At 43.1% G+C, this 25,806-nt stretch overlaps 1 protein-coding gene across 6 annotated transcripts in view; it reads left to right on the top strand.

Moving 5' to 3' along the window:
* Positions 1–25,806, top strand: part of RNF144A (ring finger protein 144A) — a 123,364-nt gene that overhangs the window by 14,714 nt on the left and 82,844 nt on the right. For all 6 annotated transcript variants that reach the window (XM_043916978.1, XM_043916979.1, XM_043916981.1 and 3 more), the window contains one exon: positions 15,693–15,881. The gene's annotated coding sequence lies outside the window, so the exon portion shown is untranslated. Of the gene's footprint in view, positions 1–15,692; positions 15,882–25,806 lie in introns of those variants that run through there.

Consider the following 25,806-nt stretch of genomic DNA (forward strand, 5'->3'; position numbering starts at 1 on the left):
ATGAGTCAGTTCTTCACATCAGGTGGCCAAAGTACTGGAGCTTCAGCTTAGCATCAGTCCTTCCAGTGAATATTCAGGGTTGATTTCCTTTAGGGTTGACAGGTTTGATCTCCTTGCAGTCCAAGTGTCTCTCAAGAGTCTTCTCTAGCACCTAACATTATATGATAGCAAATACGTATCTTGGTGGTTAAGATAAAGGATATTTCTGGGTTAAATTTTTTTTAAATTGAAAAACAATTCAAAGATAAACTAGCTACAGGGAACGTTTGCTAATATGATGAAGTGGGCCCTTCTGCAGAGCAGGAAGCTTTGAAATATAAATTGTGTTGCCTCAGCAGAGGGAAGGAATTTCTAGGTCTAGGCTGGGGGAAGGGATGACAAGGATAAAGGCCTGACTTTTGTTTGCAGCTGCATAATTACTTCAAACAGTCGTACTTTGGAGAATTTTGCTTGGGAAAATGATACTAACTGTGGAGAAAAAGAAATGCTTTAGGCCCAAATGCTCTTCATTTGTTTGTTTGTTCATTTTAAATAATAGCCCCAAATGGAGAACCTCTAAATTTGGACAGGCAAATATCCTGCTCTAATTTGATAAGATTTTTGGAGATGGTGGGCGTGGGAAAATGTTTGTAATATATCACTAAGTGAAAACAGTTATGAGACTGAATTGTATGTACAAAATGTGTACAGATATGGAAAATATACTGAAGACGGAAGTCCAGGCTCCTCTTAAGGACTGTGACTTTTTTTTTTCTATTTTTGATTTTTAAAATTGTGGTTCTAATTTAATTTTATAGTGAAATCATTTCAGTTAAAAGTGGTCTGTCTTGTAAATTCTGCCCAATTTACAATGTGCAGACTCTTTGTGACCCCATGGACTGTAGCCTGCCAGGCTCCTCTGTCCATGGAATTCTCCAGGCCAGAATACTGGAGTGGGTAGCCGTTCCCTTCTCCAAGGGGTCTTCCCGACCCAGAAGTCGAATCGGGAGTCTCCTGCATTGCAGGCGGATTCTTTACCAGCTGAGCTACCAGGGAAGGCTTAAATTCTGCACTCCCTCCCCCAGCATTTTATTGTTTCATATACAGCAAATGTATTTCAGCAAATAACCTTGTATGTCAAGTGGATATTTTGCTGTCAGGGCTTAAAGAGAAATGAGGGCAAATTAGTAGACACCTGTCCAGTCAGTTAAAGAGATAAAGCAATGTAAACACTAACATTTTCCCTGAAAGGGGACTCTTTAAGGCTTGCTTTTAGCTCACATGCTCTCATATGAGCAGTGACGGTCAAAGTCAGGACCATGACACTGGCTGTGTGAAGTCCAGGCATCTGTGGCTGTGGTCACTGCTGAGCAGAGCAGAGCAGGACCACGCGGACAGTGGCTTGGAATCCTTCTCCAGACTTCACATCCCATTGGAAACTTCCGGAAAGACCCTTAGCCTCTCTGTAAATGGTCCCAGTTTATTCACGAAAACTGAGAATAGTAGTAGGGTTGCTGCTTTTATAGGCTACTCTGAGGACTGCATACATTGCCAGTGAGAAACTTTGAAGGAAAACATTCAACATCCGTCAGAAGGCAGATTCATAAATAACCCTTCCGAGTTCTGCGAGCAAGGAGGCAGTCAGATGTAAGATGCAAGGCAGTGGTGATACATCTGGGAACTCAGACAGACACTGCCTAATGCACTCATATCCCATCTTGAAAGCTCCTCCTGGTTGAATAAAATATTGCCATTCTGGTTCACAAGAATGAAAAGTATTAGACCTATCAAGTCTGCTTATTTTCTCTAGCTTTTCGGCTTTTTCTGTTTGGCACAACCTAAATGAAATAGTGCCATATTTCTTCATTTACAAAAGGTTTCTCTTTTGATTGTTATTTTGCTTTAAATTTTTGGTGAAAATGCCCCCAAAGACTGCATTGCTAATAGATACAGTAGAGACATAGCTATGGACTGAGGTTAGTCATTCATGCATTTCTTTGTCCAAAGTTCACAACCCATGTGTTTTATGTATCCATCTTAACCAATACAGTTTTAGCCTAACTAAATGTTTATCAATTTCATTGATCTTTCAGAGAATCAGCTCTTGATTCTGTTGTTTTTCTGTTTATGATTTCATTGAATTTTGCTCTAGTTTTTATAGTGTCTTTTCCTCTGCTTGTTTTAAGCCTAAGTTACCCTCTTTAGTTTTCTAAAAAGCAAGTTTTGATTATTGATTTCAGATCTTTCTTCTTTTGGAATGTATGCATTCGATGCTATAAATTTCCCTATAAGCAGTGTATTTGCTCCAGTCTGCTCATCTTGATAAGTTATGTTCTTATTTTCATTCAGTTCAAAATACTTTTAAGTTTCTTTTGAGACTTCTTTGACCAGTGTGTTATTTAGAAGTGTGCTGCTTTATCTCCAGATAGTTGGGACTTTTCCAGCTACTGTCCTGTGACTGACTCCCAGTTTCATTCCATTTTGATGTAAAGCATACTTGGTATGATTTTTGCTGCTTTTGTTAATTTGATAAAATGTTTTATAGCCTCGAATGTTCCATATGAACTAGAAGAATGTGTATTCTGCTGCCGTTGGATGGACTATTCTGTGTGTCAAATAGATCAAGTTGATTGTTTAGAGCTGTTCAGGTCAGCCATGTACTTAACTGCATTTCTCCTTGTTGAATCTTGTCCATCACTGGAAGGAGTGGAAATTCTCTAACTATGATGGTGCTTGGGTGCTTCGTCACTCAGTCGTGTCCTACTCTTTGCAACCCCATGGGCTGTAGCCCACCAGACTCTTCTGTCCATGGAATTCTCCAGGCAAGAATACTAGAGTGGTTGCCATGCTGTTCTCAAAGGGGATCTTTCCAACCCAGGATTGAACCTAGGTCTCGCATATTGCAGGCAGATTCTTTACCATCTCAACCACCACGGTTTGTCTATTTCTCCTTGCAGGTCTGTCAATTTTTGCTTCTCTATGTTGACACTATGCTGCTCATGCATATGTATTTAGTACTTTTATGTCTTCTTGGAGAATTGACTCCTGTATCTTACACAGTGTCCCTCACCCATGATGGTTTTCCTTGGGTTGAAGTTGGCTTTGTTTGACATTAACGTAGTTGCTCCAGATTTCTTTTCTTTAGCATTGACATACGGGTCTTTCTCCATTCCTTTATTTTTAACCTGAGTCTTTTTACTTAAAATTGGTTTCTTTAAACAACATATCATTGAATCTTACTTTTTTACCCACTCTGGAAATCTCTGACTTTTAACTGGTGCAGTTAGACTTTTCACATTTAAAGTGATTACTGGTATAGTTGGATTAATATCCACTGTATTTGAAATTGTTTTCTATTCATGACATCTGTTCTTCAATTTTTTTTTCTCCCCCATTTTTCTGACTTCTCTGGTTTTGAGTATTTTGTATCATTCTATTTTACCTCCTCTATTAGCATATCAGTTAAACTTCATTTTAACATCTTTCTGTGGTTGCCATAGAGTTTGTGCTATATATATATTTATATATATATATATATATTTTTTTTTTTTAATACTAAACTAAGTCCACTTTCAGAAAACACTGTTATACTTGATGTGTATGTAGTAAAGACACTTAGAGTACTTCTGATTCTTCTCTACCTGCCTTTATGATTTTATTGACATTTTTTCATTTATCCATATTCTGAAGTTGCTATTTCTACTTTAAATAATTTCTTTTAGATCAATTAAGAAAAGGGAAAATAGACATTTTTATTTGTTCCTTCTCTCTTTTCCTGTGTTTATGTTGATCTGAGTTTCTCACATATCATTTTCTTCCTCTCTGAAGAACTTTATATTTTTTGTGAGGCAGGACACCTGGTGATAGATTCCTTCAATTTTTGCTTGTCTAAAGAAATATTGGGTTGGCCAACAACCTGAACAAACCTTTTGGCCAACCCAGTATTTATTTTTCCTTCACTTTTGAGGGATATTTTTCTTGGAAGTAGAATTTCAGTATGGTGATTTTTTTTTTTTTAACATTTTAAATATTTCACTCCACTTTTTGCGTGTGGAGAGACTTCTCTTGAGAAGTCAGATCTAATTTCTTATTCCTGCTTCTCTACAGGTAGAGTGTTTTTTTCTCCTTCATTTCTGCTTTCTTTCATGATTTTAATTTAGTCTTTGATTTCTGCAATTGAATATGATGTGCTAAGGAGTGCATATTTTGGTATTTATCCTGTTTGATGTTCTTTGAGCTTACTGAACCTGTGGTTTGGTGTCTGTAATTGATTATGGAAAATTCTCAGCCATTCTTGCTTCAAATTTTTTTCCTCTGTTTTCTCTTTTTTCTTTTTCTGATATTCTAATTATGCATATGACATACTTTCTGAAATTTTCCTACCATTCTTGGATGTTCTTTTTTTTTTAATTATTATTATTATTTTTTTTCTGTTTGCATTTTAGTTTGGCAACTTTCTGTTGACCTCTTTTCAAACTCACTGACTTTTGTCTTGGCTGTACTTACTCTGTTGATGAGCCTGACTTAGACATTTTTCATTCTTTACAACGTTTTTGTTTTCTAGCATTTCCTTTGATTCTTTAAAAAAAAAAAATCCTTCTTTCTGCTTATGTAACTGTGGATGGAAAATATCGCCTGCCAGTAAATGAAGGCTGTTATGTCCATCAAGCCAGCATCTACTGAAGCTGCCCCCAACTGCACACCATGAGAGGATTCAGGATGGAGAAAGCAGGACCCTGGCCCCAGATAGCCAAGATGCTCATCAAAGGAGTGATTTCAGTGAGCCCAGGCTCTTGCATCTCATCTTCCCATGCATAGAAAAGCTCTGAATTCATTAACGTGAGATGTCTGTTTGTTTTTATTAACTGTAATCTGGCTTAAAGCTCAACATTCAGAAAACTAAGATCATGGCATCCGGTCCCATCATTTCATGGCAAACAGATGGGGAAACAGTGGAAACAGTGGCTGACTTTATTTTGGGGGGCTCGCAAATCACTGCAGATGGTAACTGCAGCCATGAAATTAAAAGACGCTTACTCCTTGGAAGGAAAGTTATGACCAACCTAAACAGCATATTAAAAAGCAGAGACATTACTTTGTCAATAAAGGTCCATCTAGTCAAGGCTATGGTTTTTCCAGTAGTCATGTATGAATGTGAGAGTTGGACTATAAAGAAAGCTGAGCGCCGAGGAATTGATGCTTTTGAACTGTGGTGTTGGAGAAGACACTTGAGAGTCCCTTGGACTGCAAGGAGATCCAACCAGTCCATCCTAAAGGAGATCAGTCCTGAATGCTCATTGGAAGGACTGATGTTGAAGCTCAAGCTCCAGTATTTTGGCCACCTGATGCGAAGAGCTGACTCATTTGAAAAGACCCTGATGTTGGGAAAGATTGTAGGCAGGAGAAGGGGATGACAGAGGATGAGATGGTTGGATGGCATCACTGACTCAATGGACATGAGTTTGGGTGAACTCCGGGAGTTGGTGATGGACAGGGAGTCCTCGCGTGCTGTGGTTCATGGCGTTGCAAAGAGTCAGACATGACTAAGCGACTGAACTGAACTGAATCTGTTACTGAACTGAACTGGCCTGTTTTTTGTGTCTTATTTTTGTTAAACTTTTATATATCCTGGCTCCTCCCTTACCTCTTCGGAGCAGTCCCTCACAGCTATCTGAGAAGTTGTCTTCTGGGCTTAAGTCCTCAGAAAATCTGCCAAATCCAATGTAATTCTCAACTTCTGGGTTGTGCATTTTTTTCACTTGACATACCCCATTGGCTCTTATATTTTGTCTGCGTTCCCGCAAAGAGCCCTTAAATGTATTAACCATGGCTATTTTAATCCCCTGTGTGATAATTCCAGTATCTGTGTCATGTCTAAGTTTGGACTTGCTCTGTCTCTTCAGATTGCAGTTTCTCTCGCCGGCAGTACGCTTTGTGGGTTTTTTGTTGATAGCGGAGAATGATGTGTTTGTTAGTAGGAACTGAGGTAAAAGGCCGGTAGGGTGAGGTTTTATGTTACTGTCGTAGGAGCTGAGCTGTGTTTAATGTGTGTGGTAGCTGTGGGTGCCGGGGGCCTCAGAGGCCTCTCCTGACCTTCTTTGTCTTCCCTGATGCCTTTGGGGTTTCCGGAGAACTCTTTCTTAGAGAGTGTCTGATTCCCGCAGCCCTCTGAGCTGTGATTCACTGTCACCAGACACATACACACGGGCGCCTTATTAGCAGGCCTGTTGGCTGAGGGGCAGGGGAACACTGTGTGTGCTGAACAGTAAACCTCAGTCTTTTAAAAAACTGTTCCCTTATTTATTTGGCTGCATCAGGACTTAGTTGAGGCCCGTGGGATCTTCGCTGGTCATATAGGATCTTGCAGATCTATATGCAGATCTAGGGGGCAGACTCTAGTTGTGATGTGAGCCCAATAGTTGAGGTGGGTGGGCTTAGCTGGGGTTTCCCAGGTGGCTCAGTGGTAAAGAATCCACCCACCAGTGCAGGAGACACAGGAGACATGGATTTCGATCCCTGGGTCAGGAGGATCCCCTGGAGGAGGAAATGGCAACCCACTCCAGTATTCTTGCCTGGAAAATTCCATGGACAGCAGAGCCTGGTGGGCTGCAGTCCATGGGGGTTGCAGAGAGTCGGACACCACTGAGTGTACACGCACTGTTCACACTACGTGAGCTTAGTTGGTCCCTAGCATGTGGGATTTTAGTTCCCCAACCAGGGTTCGAACCCGTGTCTCCTGCATTGCAAGGGGGATTCTTAACTAGCTCACCAGAGGGCACCAGGTAAAGTCCCATACCTGACTTCACAGGCAGGGTACCTGGGCTGAGTTCTTCACAAGAGTCCCTTGGGTATCCTGCTCGTCCTTGGGTGAGCAGGACTCGAGTGGGGTCATTACGGCTCCTCAGGTTCACTGAGGCCTGAAGATTGGGCCTTTGTTATGTAGACAGTCCTGGGTGTATCTCAGTTAGTTTTTCTTCCCCTCTCCTAGCCAGAGCCAGGAATGAATTTTTTTGGCTCTTCACTGTGACAGCCTGGTGGGCTTCCTGGAGATCAGACCCATCAAAGTGTGGGGCCCCCTAAGACGGTGGCCCCTGGGAGTTTCCTTTCTCACTCAGACTAGCGCATCCTCAATCCAGCAGTTCATGAAGATGAACATGTGGGCGATGCTGTCTGTGCTGGCCCTGGTGGAATCTCCTTCCGGTGAGCAGATCTTGGCTCTGACTTGCTGACCTCTCCAGATTTCAGGGGGGTCCTTTGCCTTGTACTCTCAGTTTTCTGATGAGTCCACAAAATAGCAGATTGGGGGTTTGTTCAGGTCTTTATGCGAGAATGGGAGTGACAGCTCGTTCTGTGTCAGCGCTGAAACCTCAGATCTCCACCCTCACAGTTTTCTGCCCACGTGTGCTGTTCTGCCTCAGTCTTGTTCATTCAATAACAAACCTCCTGAGAGTGTCAGCCGTGGTAGTGTAGAGGACACCAGTGGAGACCAGGGCACTCAGAACTGCGACATGAGCCTGGGAAATTTTGTGGATCTGGGCCTTGACTTTCTAATCTGCGTGCTTAGTCACTCAGTCGTGTCCAACTCTGCAACCCCTTGGACTGTAACCTGCCAGGCTCCTCTGTCCCTGGAATTCTTCAGGCAAAAATACTGGAGTGGGTTGCCATGCCTGCCTCCAGGGGATCTTCCCCACCCAGGGATCGAACCCAGGTCCTCCCGCATTGCAGGCAGATTCTTTACTCTCTGAGCCACCAGGGAAGCCCATAAGTAAATGAAATTTCTGTTGCCTTCCAGCTGTAAATCTAACCATCTCCTTCTTCTGAATTACTCATGGTATTTTACAGGATATTTTGCATAGGGTGGGTGTTCAAACTTTTCTTCATTAGCCTCATAACTTTTTGCCCTTTGAAACAGAATATAATTATCTGGATAATCTTTTCTTGTCTAATTTCATCATTCTGTCATTTATGGAACATGCTATGATGGATTTACAGACATTAGGCATTTATATATTTTTGAAAAATATAATGAATGTCTTGAATAGAATTTTTCCAGGAAATATTTTATTTAAATTTTGGCTTTTAAATTGAAGTGCCCAAGAACCCAGACACAAGAGGTCACATATTGTATATTCCATTTGTGTAAAGTGTCTGGAATAGTAAAACCATAAAGACAGCTAATTTCTGGTTACCGGGGACCGGGTGGAGTGAGAGAGGAGATTAACTGCTTTAATAGGTTCTGTTTTGGGGTGATGAGGATGTCTTGCAACTTGACTGAGGTTCAGCATTGCGTGCCTGCGTGTTCATTCCTATCTGACTCTTTGCGACCTCATGGACTGTAGCCCAGGCTCCTCTGTCCGTGGAATTCTCCAGGGTGGAATACTGGAGTGGGAAGCCATGCCCTCCTCCAGGGGATCTTCCTGACCCAGGGACTGAACCCAAGTCTCCTGCATTGCAGGCAGATTCTTTACCATCTGAGCCACCCCACTGTGATGCATGGAACACACTGAATTGTTAACTTTAAAATGGCTGAATTTATGTTATGTGAATTTCACCTCAATAAAAGTTACATATAGTACATTAGCCATTCAACAGTCAAACAGTGCAAAACATTTTACCGTGCAAAGCAATTCTTCCTTCTGCCCCAGACTCTTAGTCTTCTGAGCTTACAGGCACTTTGACACCAGCCCCCGACCTCCCTTTTTACATGGCAGATGCTGCATGCAGCTTTTCTTCTACTTAAATCAGAGCTTTTCCCTATCCACACGTAAAAATCTACCTTTCTCCTTTTCAGAGCTGCATAGTCAAAGGAATTATTTTCTAAGTTCTTAAAAGGCACACGTTTCATGTCACCATTCTAAATAAACTGTTCTTTCCTGTTGTAATGCCTCTACTATAACAAGCCGCTTAATTTGTGCCTAATTCGGTATCCAATTGGGGAAAGCAATCTGTTCTTTGTGAGCAGGTTTAAGCCTAAGGATTAGCTTCATTTTTATGAGTCATTTCTTAGAATCAGAAAGGATGATGGTATCAGCCCAGTGCCTTTCATCACAATAAGAGAATTGAAAAGAAAGCTCATTTAATTAATTGATAGTTAATGAGGCCACGAATCTGTTCCATAGCTATAATTTGACAAATATCTCCATTGCTGAAGCGTGTGTTTTATTTTCCCCCCGAGAAAATCAATGTGAAGTAAGAAGTAAGTGCAGGACGGCTCTAGAGGGCAGACTGTGGGGCCCTCTGTCCCTCAGTGTTCAGGACTATTAGTATACAATGTCCGGAGACAGAGCTCGCTTTATAGACGTGGGACAAGACCTCTATTCATATCACAGTCAAACACATCACACACAGGAAAGCCTCCGCTTGCTGGGACTGCAGAAGCTGAGCTTCGTGGAGCCTCACTGAGTTTTGATTTAGGAACTTGCAAGCCCAGCAGCAGCCCAAAGACCATTCTTGATTTGGAAATTGAAAGACTGGGAAGAGGCAGAGGGATTGTCTTTGAATCTCTTTTGTGTATTTGGGTGTGTGGAACTGTAGGTAAGTGGGAGGCTTTCTCTCTGTGAGCTGGCTTCTGCACTGATGTCTAGTTGAGTCTTAAAGCCCATTCATTAGGAAGACAGAGAGACAGGAAGAAGGAAGACCTCCCACTAACTAATCCCTGTGCCCATGTCGGGAGCCTGTTGCTCTCTAAGGATTTGTTTCAGGGAGCCTGGAATGCAAAGCAGTGGGCCTTTTTGTGGGATTTTAATTCAGAGTTTGCAGAATAAGATCCTTGGAAAGGCCAAAGAATGTATAGCATTCATGTGTAGCATCTCATGGTTAATATACTACATTAAAGAAAAAATTCTGTGGTTCTAAAAAACTTGAGTTACACATACAGAAAGCAAAAAAAGAAAAAGAAAAGTTAGGAATAAAATGAGTAAAATTCTTTGTAGTATAAAGTGATTATCAACAGGTTTTTTTTCCTCCATTCTTGTAGAAAAATTTTGTGTGTGTGTAACTTAAATTATGTCTGTGAATGAGATTATTATATACGTTGTTTTGTATTATGCGTTTGTCCTTGTTCTTATTGTTGTAGCCACGAGTTCCGGGAAACAAACTCACTCAGAAGGACAATGCAGATAGTGGAGTGCGGTTTATTACACCAGCGGGCCCAAGGCCGAGTCTCCTCTTAGCCAAGGACCCCGACCAGTTTTTGTGAAAACCTTATATACCCTAAGTGTACGTGCCCAAACCCACCTCCCCAAATTCCCTGAAACTAGTCCGAACAAAAGAAAAGCAAGATACAATCAGAGTTAACCTGTGATTCACATGCATTAAGCCTAGGCAGGTAACAGTGGACAATTATCAATAGGCCTGTGGTCATACCCCAATAAGCGTAATAGAATGTATGATTCTATTCAGTTACACAGATAATTAGGGTGTTCTTTTAGGTGGCAGAGAGTCTAGGTGTGAGCCTTGGGGCTCTTCCTTCCGGGGACCTGGTTTTCCAATTGGTCTGTCGTTTCCATAGCTACTGGGCATATAGCTCAAAGTCCACAGTCTGGCCCAAGATGGAGTCCTGCTTTCAAGATGGAGCCTGTTCTGTCTGTTTCCTCCTTCATTATGTCTCTGACATCTCTTCATACCAGTGCTCGCAGGTCCAACTCCTCCTCCTCTTGTGTGAAGGACACCATCTTAATCATTCAGCTTGTTCCTGTTGATGGACACTTGAGTCGTTTTGCAGCCTTTATCTCGCAAGGAATGCTGCGAGGCCTTTTGTCGCCTGCGCATTCCCAGAGCGGTGCCTGATCATTCTGACCCTGACATCCAGCACCCTCTCTGATCACTGTCGTCCTTCGTTGCAGCTAGTCCTAGTCCTTCTGCTCCTGGGGTTCAGAAATGCCCCACCCTCCCCGGATCCTCAGCCCCACTTCCTTTCCAGTGTTCCCCACCACCCTTATGTTGTCAGTCCTCTTCTTTCTAAAAGTCCTCCCACTTTTGTAGTCACCGGTAAAACCCAGCTTCGGCTGAGTCCACTTTCCTGCTACGGTGGGCTTGCACTTGAGCTGCGGTGTGGGGCTGGGCAGGTGCTCGGTCTGGCCCCCTGCTGCTCTGGTTCTGGCCATGGTGCTCCTTTAGCAGGGCGCCCGGTTCTGCAGTGTGTCTGAGTATATATTTGTGTATGTATGTGTGTGTGTGTGTGTATGTATGTACCTGCACATATACACAGATATATATATATTGCTGTTCAGTCACTAGGTACTGTCTGACTCTTTGTGACCCCATTACTGTAGCCCACCAGGCTCCTCTGTCCATGGGATTTCCCAGGCAAGAATACTGGAGTGTGTTGCCATTTCCTTCTCCAGGGCATCTTCCTGACCGAGAGATCAGACCCACCCACATCTCCTGCATTGGCAAGTGGATTCTTTGCCACTGAGCCACCTGGAAAGCCCATATGTAAATGTTGCACACATATATCTGTGATGTGTTTGTGTGTGTATGTGTTACAAAGTTCTGCAGATTTTGAGTGGTTATCCCTACCACCAGTTTTTTCCTTATATTTTAGTGATTCCAGCTGTCCTTTGTTTGGTGAGTTAATTTAACAGGGAATAATCTTATAATAACTCACTGAGTGAGGGAAAGTCACTCAGTCGTGTCCGACTCTTTGCAACCCCATGGTCTGTCCATGAAATTCTCTAGGCAGGAATACGTTCCCTTCTCCAGGAGATCTTCCTGACCCAGCAGTTGAACTGGAGTCTCCTGCATTGCAGGCAGATTCTTTACAGTCTGAGTCACCAGGGAAGTCTATATAACTCACTACTAGGACTCATTTACATATTGATGTGCACACAGTTGGGGCTTCCCACGTGGCTCAGTGGGTAGAGAATCTGCCTGCCATGCAGGAGATGTGGGTTCGATTCCCTGAGTCAGGAAGATTCCCTGGAGGAGGGCAAGGCAACCCACTCTAGTATTCTTGCCTGGAGAATCCCGTGGACAGAGAAGCCTGGAGGGCTACAATCCATGGGTTCGCAGAGTCAGACACGACTGAGCAACTGAGCACACACACATGCACATATGATACAGTTGGTGAAGTAATTTCTTCAATGCATATCTTTGTGCCAGGTTGACTTCCTCAGGTTGAGACCTTCATTGTTTGATGTAGCATCTTCATTCCTATAAAGGAGTGAATTGATTAGATTTATACTGGAATGGCATTGAGATTCCAGAGGAGTGCAGACTAAGGAAACAAGAAGTCTCATCTTAGGCTGTAGTTTGTCGTCTTTGCCCTTGGTTCATACCTGGGCGACTGAGCTGAGGCTGGAGGCGGCCCCCACTTCCAGGACCCGTGTGGAAGAGGAGCTACCATGCAAAACGGGAAACCCCCTGGTGCTCTAATACTTTAATTCACGCCTGTTTGTGGGGGCCAGGCGATGCCAGCGCAAAGCCGCCCCCTGAGCAGGGCTCTGGAAAGTTGGCAGGGGGGCCCTCCAACCTGCTGGCAGCCTGAAAACACCCGGGCTCCCAGCACAGCCTCTGGGCAGAGAGCCCTGCGTGCAGCCTCTCTTCATAAACCTCCTCCTAGTGTGGCTCAGTTTCCTGTTGTCCCTGCACCAGCTCAGCCCGAGCTGTTCTTTCTTGCTGAAGATTATAATTTTATTTACTGGCTCTTTGTACATGGGAAAAATGGCAGAAACTGGTAGTAGTGCAGACTCTTTTGTAGTACCTTTTGTTTGAAGGGTTCAGATTGATTGCCAAGTAAAGGCAGAGAAAGGAGGTGCAAAACACAGGGGCACTTTTTCTGGAGTTGGTACCTTGATGCTTCGGGGAGTAGGAGGAGCTTCTTGCAGGAGAAGGGCCTTGCCCTGAGCAGGGACCAGGCCAGGGGCAAGGGTCGCTCAGAACTCTCAGCCTCCACATCGAAGGTTGTAGGCTTCGGGAGCTGGTCCGGAGCTTTGCAGGAGAACTCACTTGCTCCGGCCTCATGGGGGCCAAGCTTGTCATCTCAGTAAAAGCAGGGAGGGAGGGCTGGCCCCCGAGGAGATGTGGGTCTGTCCATTGGGATGTATCTCAGGTCTGGTGGGGGTTTAGTCACGAACTCGTGTCCGACTCTTGCGACCTTGTGGACTGTAGCCCACCACTACTCTTTTTAAACAGAAGTTTCCTGGAGATGTAATTCATGTAGTATAAAAGTCACCATTTTGAAGTATACAATTCAGGGATTTTCAGGATACTCCCAGAGTTGTACAAGTGTCACGCCCGTTCCGGTGCTAGAAGATTTTCAGTTCCCTCCCAAACCCCAGTCCAGTAACCGTCCCTCCTTACTCTTGCCTGCCCTAAACTCCTGGAGACCATCGGTCTGCTTTTTGTCTCTCCGGATTCGCCTGTTCTGGACATTTCATATGTACATTTTCTTGTGGTTTGTAGCCTTTTTGCTTGACTTTCTATTTTTTTTACTTAGCATGATGCATTCATGTGTGTGTTTAGTTGCTAAGTTGTGTCCAACTCTTTGCAGCCCTGTGGACTATAGTCAGCCAGGCTCCTCCATCTGTGGGATTTTCTGGGAAAGAACACTGGAGTGCATTGCCATTTCCTTCTCTAGGAGACCTTCCTGATCCAGAGGTCCAACCCAGGTCTCCTGCATTGTAGGCATATTCTTCACCGCTGAGCTACCTGGGATGTGTTCATGTTTCGTCCTTATTGTAGCATTCCAATTCCATGTGTGGACAAACCACATTCCCCAGCTGCTGGACATTTGGGTTGTTCCCACTTATTGACTATTTTGAGTGATGCTGCTGCGAACATTTACATGTAAGTTTTTGTGCGGATGTTTGTCTTCCATCCTCTTGGGTGCATACCTAGGTGTGAAATTGCTGGGTTATACGTGACTCTGTGTTTCTCACTTTGAGGAACTGCCAATTTCTCAGAGCAGCTGCACCACTCAGTTCCCAGTAGCAATGTGTAATGTAAGGGTTCAGAATGCTCTACATCTGTACCTACACTTGTTGTCTTCTGTCTTTGATTCTAGTCATCTTAGTGGGTGTGATGTGATATCTCATTTGATTTGCCTTTCCTAAGCTGAATAATCATGTTGAGCATTTTTTAGATACACTTGTTGGCCATTTGGATATCTTTTTTTGGAGAAATGTCTATTTACATCTTTTGCCCATTATTTATTTGGGTTATTTCTCTTTTTATTGTTGATTTGAATATGTTCATTATATAACCTGGATACAACATCTTTATCAGATATGTATAATGTCTGTATCAGATAGATGGATTTGTGTATATTTTCTCCCCTTCTGTGGGTTGGTTTTACTTTATTGATGGTTGTCAGTAGTACACACAATTTTAAAATTTTGACTGAGTTCCAACTTACCTCTTTTTCTTTTGTTGTATGTGCTTTTGGAGACATATCTAAGAAACTAATATGTAAAGATGACAAAGATTTACTGCTATGATTTCTTCCAGGAGTTTCATAACTTTCTGTTCCTACATTTAGGTCTGTAATCCATTTTGAGTTAATTTTTGTGGAAGGAATAAGGTCTGTGTAGAGATTCATTTTTGAATGTCAGTACTATTTTTTGAAAAGCTATCATTTACTCCCTTGATTGTCATGGCACTCTTGTCAAAAATCAATTAAACATAAATATGTGGGTTTATTTCTGGGTATCAATTCTAAGCCATTTTCCTTTTCTATGTGTCCTTATACCAGTATTACACTATTTTGATTATGGTAGCTTTTTTTTTTAACATCAGTAAATGTGAATTCTCCAACTTTGCTTTTCTTTTTTAAGGTTGCTTTGTCTCTGTGTGTCTTGGATTTCTATATGAATTTTAGGAACAACTTGTCAATTTTTGTAAAAAAGAAAGCTGAGATTTTAACAGAGATTGCATTGAACCTGAGGATCAATTTGGGAAGTATTGCCTTTCAGTCCTTGAGCACAGGATGCCTATTTATTTAGTTTTTAATTTCTTGTAATGATGTTTTGGTAATTTTCAACATATAAATATTGTATAGCTTGTTGAATTTGTAAGTGTTTTACTCTTTGATGCTGTTCTGAAGTGGGTCTCTTTTGATAGCATATGTTCTTTATCCATTGTACCCATTTCTGCCATTTGATTGGAGTGTTTAGACTATTTAGTTACTGATGAGTTAGAATTTATGTCTGTCGTTTTGCTGTTTTTCTCTATGGATCTGTGTCGTTTGTGTTCCTTTATTCCTCTATTTTGCCTTCTTTAGTGTTAGCTTCTAATCTGCCTTTTTAATTCTGTAGTTCATTCTTTATTCATTTTCCAGTTATCTCCTTAGTAGTTTCCCTGGGGATTGCAGTTCATGCAATCTTTCTTTATGTTACTTTTCTATGGACCTAAACCTCTCCCTGTAGGAGTCCAGTTGGGGCAAACCTGGGCGGCTGTGATTGGGAAAAGATGGGGCAGAAAGGAAGACCAGGGACACTTTGTCATCTGAAAATTGTCTGTGTTGGTAAATGTATCTGCTAACCTCATGGTGGAGTTTGGTTACTTACACCATAAGCCTCAGTTCCTCTTCCAGTGAACTGTAATACTTTCATTGATTAATCTGCCTAGACTCTAGTGGTTATATCACAGGCTTTCCCTCTTGGGTTGGAGATTGGAAAGGCTGATGCCGGGATGGCGCTGAGTGGGCATGTTGATGTTCGCTGCCCCCCGCCCAGACCTCCTCACTAAGCTCCGTACCCTTCTCCTGTCCCCAGGTGGTCAGCACTCGGTGGAATCCGGTGTTCTCCGCATCACCCAGGTCTGCAGGGACCCCAGTGCCACAGACCTCCTCCCTCTTCTCCAGGAGGGCGTCCTGCCATGAGGGGGCGGGCCAGCTGAGCCCCTGGGGACCCTGGAATTTGGCTGGAAGACCGTTCCTCTCCTCCCATCAGGACGTATCAGAGGTAACTTTGAATTTGGAAAATGAAAGCTTGAAAACCTTCATTTATGTCTTCAGGGTGGAATCTCAGGCAGTTGGAAAAGACCCTGAATGAGTTTTTCTGAACTTCTTAAACCACACCATGTAAGCTGTGGCCTCGTTTGCTTCCCCTTAGTGAATTTTGAGGATGGTCCTTAGCATATTATGTTAAGTGATTACAGTAATTAATATTTTACGAAGATTTCCACCGAGGTCCTCGTTACTGCTTTTAACAACCTCATGAGGTTGATATTGCCAGTCTGGTTTTGTAGACTGGGAAACAGGCTTAGAAGATCAAAGTGTTATGGCCAGGGTTTCCACAATTCATGGACTCACCCAGAAGAGATGGATTGAGCCCCTTGCATTGTGCCTGGGGCTGTGCTTCTCCTGCCCTTCTGCTTTCATGGAAATTCCAGGATGGCGGGATGTGAGGGGAAGGTGATGGTGGGGACGGGCACCAGGAGACAGACCATGTGAGGGAGCAAATTTTATGTCTCGTTCCCAGGCCTAAGTGTCATGGAGAAAATAAAAAGCTACCAGGTCTAGAGGGGTGGAGTTTTAAATGGAGTGCTCTGGGAGGTCTCGTTAAAAAGTTGACATTTGAACAGGGATTTAAGGAACTGTGGGACTTTGCCAGCAAAGGTCCTTCTAGTCAAGGCTGTGGTTTTTCCAGTAGTCATGTATGGATGTGAGAGTTGGACCATAAAGAAAGCTGAGCGCCAAAGAATTGATGCTTTTGAACCGTGGTGTTGGAGAAGACTCTTGAGAGTTCCTTGAACTGCAAGGAGATCCAACCGGTCCATGCTAAAGGAGATCAGTCCTGAATGTTCATTGGAAGGACTGATGTTGAAGCTGAAGCTCCAATACTTTGGCCACCTGATGCATAGAGCTGACTCATTTGAAAAGTCCCTGGTGCTGGGAAGGATTGAAGGTGAGAGAAGGGGATGACAGAGGATGAGATAGTTGGATGGCATCACCGGCTCAATCGGCATAAGTTTGAGTAAATTCCAGGAGTTGGTGATGGACAGGGAGGCCTGGCGTGGTGCAGTCCATGGGGTCGCAAAGAGTGGGACATGACTGAGTGACTGAACTGAACTGGAAATTAGCCAGTTAGCGTCTGGGACAAGAGAATTGGAGTCAGAAGAAGACGTGTGTGTGAAGGCCCAGAGTCCAGGAACACCGAGAGGCAGGGGGGCTGGCGGGGAACCAGCCCAGAGCTGTGAGTCAGGTGGTGTGGGGTGGTTAGGAGACAGTGGGGAACTGACCATGTTTAGCATCACAGACTGTTGGAGGAATTCTGTGTTTGAAAAATCAGTGCAGGGTTTTAAGCAGAGGAGGGGCAGGATCCATTTTAATTGGCTCATTCCGGCACTGATGTTAGAGGATAGGGGAAGACCAGGAGACCACTTAGAGGTTGTTAGAGAAATCCACTGTAGTAATTCCAGCAAGAGATAATTCAGTGGCCTGCTCCATTGGTAGCCATGAAAAGCAGGAAGTGGTCACATTCTGGATACATTTTGAAGAAAAACCCTTAAGGTGTCCTGGCAGGATGGATATAGGGCTTGAGAAGAAGGGAAAGTCCATCACGATGGCAAAGATTTAACTGGAGAGTTGTCACCAACTGAGACGGGGAAGTCCGCCAGGGTGGTGGCAAGGGTGTGGTACCACAAGGGGTTTGATTTTGAACAGATTATGTTTGAGATTATAAGACCCCGAAATGGAGATGCTGAGTGACAGGTATATCCAGATCTGGTAGTTGAAGATGGCAGTCTGAGATGGAGATACAATGGAGGTCTTTGGTCTGTGGTTATTAAAGGAATAAGGTCAGATGAAATCCTGGGGAGAGAGGAATTTTCAAGATTGGGTCCTGGGACTTTCCAGTTTTTGGAGCACCAAGAAGCAACTGCTAGGCAGAAAGGGGGAAATCCAAGGGTGAGTCTTCTTGAAAGCCACATGCAATCATTTCAGAAGGAGGGAATGATGAGCTGTGCCCAGTATATGGACGGGCCAAGTGAGGCGGAGACGGAGAACTGATTCTTGAACCAGTGCCATGCGGGTCATTGGTGGCTTCAGTAAAAACAGCAAAATGTCATGTGGGTCTGGTGGTTATGGCAACCAAGGCCAAGGAGAGTGGGTTTGGAGGGAAAGATGGAGGCAAGAATATGAGACAGAGATTGTTGACAACAGTTTGGAGGAGGTTTGCTGCCAAGGGGAGCAGAATACGGGGTGGTGTCTGGTGGGGTAAGTCAGGCTGAGAGAATTTGTTTTTAGTTAGATGCATTTGCTTTATTTATACATCCGTGGGGATGGTCTAGTAGAGAGGAAAAAAAAAGTTAATATACGACAGAGGGCTGCTGGGACTGTGTCTTGAGTAGGTGAAGGAGGTGTGTTTGTGTACAGGTGGGGTTGTTTAGGGAGGAACACAGATAGTTACTGGTGGGGATGGTCTATATGACAGACACATGTGGCGCTCAGAGAGGCATTTTCTTGTGATTGCTTCTATTTTCTTTGTGAAATTGGAAGCAAAGTCATCAGCTGAGACTTCCATGGTGCAGGAGGTCTTGTTAGTTTGGGGAAAAAGAGAAAGAGTGAGGAGATCTCCAGGGAGAGGCAGATACAGAGTGATCCCCTGGTGTGAATCTTCCTGGAGCTCGTGGCCACAGATGGAAAGACCCCCATCCGTATGACTGTGTTTATCTAGACAGTTGAAAGCATTCACAGTAGCATCCCAGGTAGCTCAGTTGGTAAAGAATCCACCTGCAGTGCAGAAGACCCCGGTTTGATTCCTGGGTCAGGAAGATCCTCTGGAGAAGGGATGGGCTACCTGCTCCAGCATTCTTGGGCTTCCCTGGTGGCTCAGACGGTAAAGAATCCGCCTCCAATGTGGAAGACCTGGGTTCGATCCCTGGTTTGGGAAGATCCCCTGGAGGAGCTTATGGCAGCCGACTCCAGTATTCTTGCCTGGAGAATCCCATGGACAGAGAAGCCTGGCGGGCTACAGTCCATGGGGTTGCAGAGTCGGACAGGACTGAGCAAACTAAGCGCATAGTAGCTCAAGACTTGAAATGTCAAGATCTGTGAGTCTGTTTCTGTTTTGTAAAAAGGTTCATTTGTATCATTTTAATAATCTGTATGGGAAAAGAATCTGAAAAAGAAAAAAAAAAAGAATCTGAAAAAGAATGGAGATATATATATATATATATATATATATATATATATATATATCTGATTCATTTTGCTGTGCACTTGAAACTAATACAACACTATAAATCAACGATACTCCAATAAAAATTTAAAAAAAAAAAGAATATTGTTTGGCTGAGCAGAGGGGCAAAATGAAAGGACTGCCTGAACAACAGTGTCTGTAGGAGAGAGATAACCCAGGTCACCAGGAGGTTACCATGGTGACTTGAGGAGACAGCACATGGGTCATGAGGAGGAGATCAGGGTGGGCAATGGGTGGCCAGCAGGGGCTGGGGAAGGGCCAGTGCTGTCTGTACCGGGACACTGGAGGGCTTGGCTGGGAAGACAGGAGCAGTGGGCTGTCAGTGTGCCTGGACCTGGGGAAATGGGGCACTTTCAGTTCCGTTCAGCCGCTCAGTCTTGTCTGACTCTGCGACCCCATGGATGGCAGTACGCCAGGCTTCCCTGCCCATCACCAACTCCCTGAGTTGCTCAAACTCTTGTCCATCGAGTCAGTGATGCCATCCAAACATCTCATCCTCTGTCATCCCCTTCTCCTCCCGCCCTCAATCTTTCCCAGTATCAGGGTCTTTTCCAATGAGTCAGTTCTTCACATAACGTGGCCAAAGTACTGGAGCTTCAGCTTCAGCATCAGTCCTTCCAATGAATACTCAGAACTGATTTCCTTTAGGATGGACTGGTTGGATCTCCTTGCAGTCCTAGGGACTCTCAAGAGTCATCTCCAACACCACAGTTCAAAAGCATCAATTCTTCGGCACTTAGCTTTCTTTATGGTCCAGCTTTCACATCCATATCTGATTACTAGAAAAACCATAAATTTGACTAGACAGACCTTTGTCAGCAAAGTAATGTCTCTGCTTTTTAATATACTGTCTAGGTTGGTCATAACTTTTCTTTCAGGGATCAAGTGTCTTTTAATTTCTTGACTGCAGTCACCATCTGCAGTGATTTTGGAGACCAAGAAAATAAAGTCTCTTACTGTTTCCATTCTTTCTCCATCTATTTGCCATGAAGTGATGGGAACACATGCCATGATCTTCGTTTTGTGAATGTTGAGTTTTAAGCCAGCTTTTTCACTCTCCTCTTTCACTTTTATCAAGAGGCTCTTTAGTTCTGCTGTAAGGATGGTGTCATTTGCATATCTGAGGTTACTGATATTTCTCCCGGCAATCTTGATTCCAGCTTGTACTTCATCCAGCCCAGCATTTCCCATGATGTACTCTACGTATAAGTTAAATGAGCAGGGTGACAGTATCCAGCCTTCATGTATTTCTTACCCAATTTGGAACCAGTCTGTTTTTCCATGTCCAGTTCGAACTGTTGCTTCTTGACCTGCATACAGATTTCTCAGGAATACCTGGTATTCCCATCTCTTTAAGATTTTTCCAGTTTGTTGTGATCCACACAGTCAAAGGCTTTAACATAGTCAATAAAGCAGATGATTTTCTGGAACTCTCTTGGTTTTTCTATAACTCAACAGATGTTGACAATTTGATCTCTGGTTCCTCTGCCTTTTCTTAATCCAGCTTGAACATCTGGAAGTTCTTGGTTCACGTACTGTTGAAGGCTGGCTTCGAAAATTTTGAGCATTACTTTGCTAGCGTGTGAGATGAGGGCAATTGTGCAGTAGTTTGAGCATTCTTTGGCATTGCCTTTCTTTGGGATTGGAATGAAAACTGACCTTTTCCAGTCCTGTGGCCACTGCTGAGTTTTCCAGATTTGCTGTCATATTGAGTGCAGCACTTTCACAGCATTTTCTTTTAGGATTTGAAATAGCTCAGCTAGAATTCCATCACCTCCACTAGCTTTGTTCATAGTGATGCTTCCTAAGGCCCACTTGATTTTGCATTCCAGGATGTCTGGCTCTAGGTGAATGATCATACCATCATGATTATCTGGGTTGTGAAGATCTTTTTTGTATAGTTCTTCTGTGAATTCTTGCCACCTGTTCTTAATATCTTTTGCTTCTGTTAGATCCATACCATTTCTGTCTTTTGTTGTGCTCATCTTTGCATGAAATGTTCCTTTGATATCTAATTTTCTTGAAGAGATCTCAGGAGTTTCCCTTTTTATTGTTTTCCTCAGTTTCTTTGCATTGATCACTTAGAAAAGCTTTCTTATCTCTCCTTGCTATTCTTTGGAACTCTCGATGCAGATGGATATATCTTTCTTTTTCTCCTTTGCCTTTTGCTTCTCTTCTTTTCTCAGCTATTTTTGAGGCCTCCTCAGACAACCATTTTGCCTTTTTGCATTTCTTTTTCATGGGGATGATTTTGATCACTGCATCCTGTTCAATGTTATGAACTTCTGTCCCTAGTTCTTCAGGCACTCTGTCTATCAGATCTAATTCCTTGAACCTATTTGTCACTTCCACTGTATAATCATAAGGGATTTGATTTAGGTCATACCATGGGCTTCCCTTGTGACTCAGCTGATGAAGAATCCACTTGAAATGCAGGAGACCTGGGTTTGATCCCTGGGTTGGGAAGATCCCCTGAAGAAGGGAAAGGCTACCCACTCTTCTATTATTCTGACCTGGAGAATTCCTTGGACTGTCCATGGGTTTGCAAAGAATCGGACACGACTGAGGAACTTTTCACTCACACTCATGATTGGTCTATTGGTTTTCCCTACTTTCTTCATTTTAAGTCTGAATTTTGCAATAAGGAGTTCATGACCTGAGCCACAGTCAACTCCCGGTCTTGTTTTTGCTGACTGTATAGAACTTCTCCATCTTTGGCTGCAAAGAATATAATCAATCTGAATTTGGCCGTCTGGTGATGTCCATGTGTAGAGTCATCTCTTGTGTTGTTGGAGCACTTTAGGGAAGCTACATTCCAACATTCCCTCCTGACAGCCTCAAGTCCTCATCAGCTTGCCTTGTCTTTTCACCACCTGCAGTTTATTTTTTAACTTTTTTGGCTAGCAGCATGTTTGTTCTGCGACCAGGGATTGAACCCTTAGTGAGAGCGTGGAGTCCTAACCACTAGGCCAGCCTTGTCGCCTGCACTGTGAAAGGGCCTGCTTGAGAATCCCCATTGAATCCCTTGACTGTGTACCATGTACTGACATTACCAGCGTTTCTCCAGTAATCCTGGGAATCTGTTGCTGATTTCTCACTGACAATTTTTTTTTGCTGAGGCCGAGGGAGGTCTCTAGCTGGCTCATCAGTGCTGCAAGGAAACAGGAAGTGTGATAAGTGACCTTTCAAGCCCCGCCCCCACCCCACCCCCTTCTTCACAGGCCTGGGTACGGAGTGAGTGTGTGAGTGTGTGTGTGCGTTTTGACCTTAGCTACAATGTTTTAGGGTTATTGCAGCTTTCTCTGCAGTACCCTGACTGGTCCGGACACAGTCTCCCCAGGTATGACGGGAACTTGAAAGCACCCTGGAAAAGAAGGGGTTGCCAAGCAGAGTGGACTTGTGCTTTTTCCCCGCATCGGCCCACTCCCACCTCCCAGGACGCTGTGTTTGGGAATCTGTCTCCAGCAAATTCCAAGAACTGAAATGGCTTCACAGTCACAAAAAGATTCGTGTGGAAGAAGCCCAAATACCCGAAAATGACATTCCAGCACAGGCAAAGCTATTTTTAAATGTTTAGGATTTATAAAGAGAAACAGTCTTCGGAGGATATAAACCACCCCCAGGTCTCGCTTCTGTGATTGAAGTAGCTAAATCTGAAACAAGAGTTTTGTTTTTTTTTTTTCCTTCCCCTCTCCCCCCGCAGTTGGAGAATGTCATCAATAAGAAAAGAAATCTTCTGTAAAGAAAGTTTAGCTGAGCCTTGGCTTTGACGTGGCCTTGGGAACGGCCGGCATTCCGAGGGCTGCAGCTGGGACACGGGGCTCAGTCTTGGCTGGTGAAGCTTTAAGGCAAAGGTCGCTTAAAACACTAACTAGAATCGAAAATATCAATACCCGGCTTTAGTTCTCATGGTTTCAGAGTGGCTGAGGCGGTTAGGCCAGCGGTATTTTTAGAAACAGAAACACATAAAGATAAAGATGCTCTTCTGAGATCCCTGGCTGAGGGTCTTGGTAAAAGAAATTGTAACGGTGTCACATTTTCCACGTTTGTCTCAGTTGCAGTTTCTTGGGCTTTTGCTGTTGCTGTTCTTGTTCTGTTTGTTTTGAGAGCTGCACGTGCTGTTGTCTAGGCTGTGCTTTCAAGTCAGCATTTGCTGGGTAAGTCTGCTAAGCATTCTCACCGTCTCCGCGTCCCAGGGCCCAGTGGCAGCGAGGACCTCTGGTCAGAGACAAGCAAGTGCCTGTTTCCCAGGATAGTGTGAGTTTCTCTGGACATCCAGGCAGCAGATACTTGATGAGTACCTGTTGTGTGCAAGATCCAAGAGGGTTGGAGGAGGAGCCGTGGGTGGGTTTCTGCTCTGATCTTTTCCTCTGATGAACGTTAGCCAGCAGGTGTGGGATGCCAGTTCCCGAAACTTGAGTGCAGGTTGGAGCAGAATTGAGACTGCGAGAAACGGGTGCTGAGTACTAGGTCCCTTCACGGCTGAAGGGACGTGTCTAGAGTGGAGAGAAGGGAGGGACAGAGGGTGGAAGGCAGTGCTCAGGGCCCCTTGGGCTGGACTCTGCCGGTCTGGATTAGACCCCCTCCTGTGGCTGGTTGGGAACCATCAGAATTTGTTAGCATAGTGATAGAATGTTTTTAAAGTAATTTGGACCGATTCATTGGACACTGTTACAAAGAAAAGACGGCACACAGGGAAAATAATCAAGGAAAAGTTTAATCATGTGGCTTAACAAAATTAATGGAATTTTTTTCCCCTCCTCAATTAAAAAAATGCACAGTGAGTGTGTGCTCAGTCGTTTAGTCGTGTCCAGCTTTTTGTGACCCTGTGGATAGCAGCCTGCCAGGCTCCCTGGTCCATGGGATTTTCCAGGCAAGGATAGTGGAGTGGGTTGCCATTTCCTTCTTCATACAGTACCTTTTTTTTTCTTTTTTTAATTCCCCAAAGCTTAACAACAGAGCTTCACAAACACATGCAAGCCTTTTTACCAAAGAAATGCCATCCTTTATGATACTTAATGGTTTCTGCTACAGTTAACATGCTTGATTAATGTCAGTGAGGAAATCTTTAGTATCTGGTCATTATCATTTATTGAAAACTACAACATAATTGACTTACCTCAATCTCATTTTAGTCCTGAATTTACTTATTTTAATGGCTGATTTTATGAGCATATTCCATAATTTATTCTATGTATCAACTATGTATAAATACACTTATCTGAATTTAAAATAAGGTAAAATCTTCATAGAAAGGAATTCTTATTGGTTCATTGGCTTAACAGTGAAAACCGTCTTCATCTGTTAAACTATTGGAAGGAGATAAATATGCAAATAATATGGACAAACATTTAATTGAAAGATGCTTATGATAAATCATGTATTAAGATATTTTCTGTGGAGAGGTGCATTGAAGTGAATATATTTTTTCTGAAATTTTTTCTGAATGTATTGGTTTAAAACAGAGGCCTGTATAGTCACCATTTATACGTTGGATCCTTAGATCTTAGTCATCTTATAACTGAAAGTTTTTACCCTTTTACTAACCGCTCCCTATTTCCCCTACCCCCTGAACTTGCCAGCCACCTTTCTTCCCTCTGTTTCTATGAGTTTCCTTTTTTTTTTTTTAAGATTTCAATATAAGTGATACCATGTGGTCTGGTTTGTTTCACCTGCATAATGCCACCAGGTCATCCATGCTGCAAATGGCAGGACTCCCTCTCTTTTAAGGCTGAAAAATGATCCATTATATTTATACCTTATATATGCCATATATATGTATATTTATCCATTCATCTGTCAACAGACACTTAGGTTGTTTCTAACATCTTGCCTACAGAGGGTAGAGCCACACTGAACATGGGACTTCAGTTATCTCTTTGAGTTAAGGATTTTGTTTCCTTCAGATGTATACCCAGAAGTGGGACTGCTGGATCCCTTTGTTATATTTTTAATAATCTGAGGAGCCGCCATACTATTTTCCTCAGGGGCTGTTCCAGTTTACACTTTCCATCATCAGTGTCCAGCGATACCCTCTTCTCTACCCCCTTGTCAGCATTTATCTCTTGCCTCTTTGATAACAGACATTCTAACAGGTGTGAGGTGGCATCTTGTGGTTTGATTTGCATTTCCATGATGCGTAGTGATGTTGAGCATATATTTTCATCTACCTGTTGGCCATTTGTACATCTCCTTTGGAAAAATATCTGTTTAAGTTCTTTGCCCATTTCAAAATTGGATTATTTGTATTTTTACTATGGAGTGATATGAGTTCTTTCTATATTTTGGATGTTAACCCCTTATCAGATAGGGGATTTACAAATATTTTTTCCCATACTACCAGTTGCCTTTTCACTTTGTTGATGATTTCTTTTGCCATGCAGAAACTTTTAGGATTTTTATTATGTTCCATTGATTTGTGTGTCTGTTTTATGCCAATGCTGCACTGTTTTGATTATTGTCGCTTTGTCATATAGTTTGAAGTCAGGACGTGTTTATCTTCGTTCTTCTTTCTCAGGATTGCTTTAGCTATTCATGGATATTTAAAAGGATAAATGATATGCTAGAAATTACACTTCTTTCAACTGTTTCTACTTTATTTTAAAAAGACAATATTTCCAGTATGCCGGAAGTTGTATCTTCTGCAACTATTTAAAATTCTTCTATAATTTTATGATAACTGAGG

Source organism: Cervus elaphus, chromosome 11 (genome assembly GCF_910594005.1).
Source record: "Cervus elaphus chromosome 11, mCerEla1.1, whole genome shotgun sequence".
Classification (NCBI taxonomy): domain Eukaryota; kingdom Metazoa; phylum Chordata; class Mammalia; order Artiodactyla; family Cervidae; genus Cervus; species Cervus elaphus.